Below are 2,799 nucleotides of genomic sequence, written 5' to 3'. Positions count from 1 at the left end.
CCGGCCTAATTTTTGTATTTTTAGTAGAGACGGAGTTTCACCATGTTGGCCAGGCTGATCTTGAACTCCTGACCTCAGGTGACCCACCTGCTTGGGCCTGCAAAAGTGCTGGGATTATGCGAGTGAATCACCGCACTTGGTCTTAGGTGTTATTCTTGATGGTAAAAGGGCCTGGATCTCTGGTTCTTCTAGAATCCTTTTCAGCTTGAACTTGCCAGAGCAGTTTCTGGGTTTTACAACAAAGAATACTTACTGATGCAAGCTGTTTTATATTTTATTCTGATATTTTATTCCTAAGACTAGTCCTCTGCTCCTTCCCACCACTGCCCACTATTTTTTCCCTTTTTGATCTTTCTCAGATTATTTGAGACGAAGTTCTCTCAGCCATCCAGGCTGGAGTGCAGCGGCACCACCTTGGCTCACTGCAATCACTGTCTCCCAGGTTCAAGCGATTCTCCCGTCTCAGCCTCCCAAGTAGCTGGGATTACAGGCACCTGCCATCACGCCCGGCTAATTTTTGTATTTTAGTAGAGACGGGGTTACACCATGTTGGCCAGGCTGGTCTTGAACTCCTGACCTCAGGTGATCCTCCTGGCTTGGTCTCCCAAAGTGCTAGGATTGCAGGTGTGAACCACTGCGCCTGGCCTAAATTATTTATTTTCATGATCTTTGAGGTATTTTTTAAAATTTCAGGCTGGACACAGTGGTTTTTGCCTGTTAATCTCAGCAGTTTGTGAGGCCAAGGTGGGCGGATTGCTTGAGCCCAGAAGTTTGGGACCAGCCTGGGCAACAAAGCAAGACCTCGTTTCTATAAAAAATAAAATTATCCAGGTGTGGTGGTGAATGCTTGTAGTCCCAGCTACTCAGGAGGCTGAGGCAGGAGGATTCCTTGAGTCCAGGAGTTTGAGGCTGCAGTGAGCCATGATTGTGCCACTGTACTCCAGCCTGGTACACAGAGGAAGTTTCTGTCTGTTAAAAAAATGGGCTGGACCCAGTGGCTCATGCCTGTAATCCCAGCACTTTGGGAGGCAGAGGTGGGTGGATCACTTGAGGTCAGGAGTTTGAGACCAGCCTGGCCAACATGGTGAAACCCCATCTCTACTAAAAATACAAAAAATTACCCAAGCGTGGTGGCGTGCGCCTGTAATCCCAGCTACTCGGGAGGCTAAGGCACGAAGATCGCGTGAACCCGGGAGACAGACGTTGCAGTGAACTGACATCATGCCACTGCACCCCAGCCTGAGCACCTGAGCAACAGAGCGAAACTTTGTCTCAAAAAAAAAAAAAAAAAAAAAAAAAAAGAAATTACTGCTAATCTCACTATCCTGTCACTAATAGCTCTTGCTGTTTGCCAAAGACCTCCTTTAGTGTCTGTCAAGAGTCTCCAGCCCCAAAACAAACCTCACAGGAACCCTCACTCTAAGTGCCTGTGGGGCACTTGCTGCTTTTCGGAGTGGGGCAAAGCTGTCTAGAGATGCCATCTGTCTTGTGATCTATCCCCCTTCCTCAGGGAAAGGCTGCCATGTAGAGTTGTGCACTATACAGCATGGGGCACCATTCACATTCATAGTCATCGTGCCCGTGTGTACTTATTAAAACAACTTCCCAACATATCGGTGAAATGTCTTGAGGGAGGAGTGGCAATGAAGTTGCCATGAAACCTTTCTGAGATCAGGCTAGATGTTTCCTGGGACTGTAAGCCTCTGATGGTACCAAAAAGGACCTGTGCCAGGGGAGGCACTTGAGAACAGTCATGTTCACCCAAGCCTTTCCCCCTCTAATCCTGTTACAAGTCAAGCTGGTTCCCAGTATCCCCTTGTAACACTCTATTTAAGTAATGTTCTATTTCTTGAGCAGAATGGTGTTTTCAGATGTGTTCATTTTATTATGCTTTAAAACTTAGGTACATGTTACATATATTCCTTTTAAATGCCTTGATACAAATAAAAAAGGAAAGCACATATATACAAATAAGAATGCTACTATCATGGGATAACCTTGAACCTGCTTAAAGTTTTCTCAGTTAACTTATTCACAAACTTAAGTACTGTAACTATTAGCTGGCAAACATCTTACAACACACTATATACATGTCGTGATGCTAGGGTTAGAAATCATTGTCCTGTTAAGAGTACTTAGACCAGAACAATAGTAATGCCTTTTTCATGTTTTAAAAGATTATATACCAGGGTGATTCTCTTTCAACTTGTTACATAATCTCTACTTACAGTATGCGCAGGCAGGCTACTAAGCTTCTCTCAGCCGCTGTCTCTAGAATTTAAAGCAGTCACTGAGTGGCAGAAATTTCTTCTAAAATTTATTATATATAGACTGGGCACAGTGGGTCATGCCTGTAATCCCAGCATTTAGGAGGCTGAGGCGGGAGGACTGCCTGAGTCCAGGAATTGGAGACCAGCCTGGGCAACAGTGAGACCCTGTCTCTAGAAACAAAACAAAACAAAACAAAACAACCATCATATAGAAGTTGGAACATTATCAGCTGCTACACTAAGTAGCACTGAACAGCCTTCCAAATTTCTGCTCAGCTGGAAGAACACTTGACCTCAAAAATGCTTTGGTGCAGGAGATACACAATGTATGTCAACTCTGACAGACACTGTTAGAGGTGCCCATTATCCAATTCTCTTCTTCCTCAGTAACAGAATCCCAAAATATCAATTTGGCTCATGACAACCCAGACAGAATACGATGTCCCATTCAGCTTCATGGCTAGTGGGACCAAGCAACTGTTTGAAATTTAAGTTTATGTATTGTGTGTAACTTCTAGGAAGTGTTCTT

Source organism: Rhinopithecus bieti, unplaced genomic scaffold (assembly GCF_001698545.2).
Source record: "Rhinopithecus bieti isolate Rb0 unplaced genomic scaffold, ASM169854v2 scaffold_8760, whole genome shotgun sequence".
NCBI classification, from domain to species: domain Eukaryota; kingdom Metazoa; phylum Chordata; class Mammalia; order Primates; family Cercopithecidae; genus Rhinopithecus; species Rhinopithecus bieti.
The sequence above is the reverse complement of the archived record's forward strand: the minus strand, read 5'-3'. Positions refer to the sequence as shown.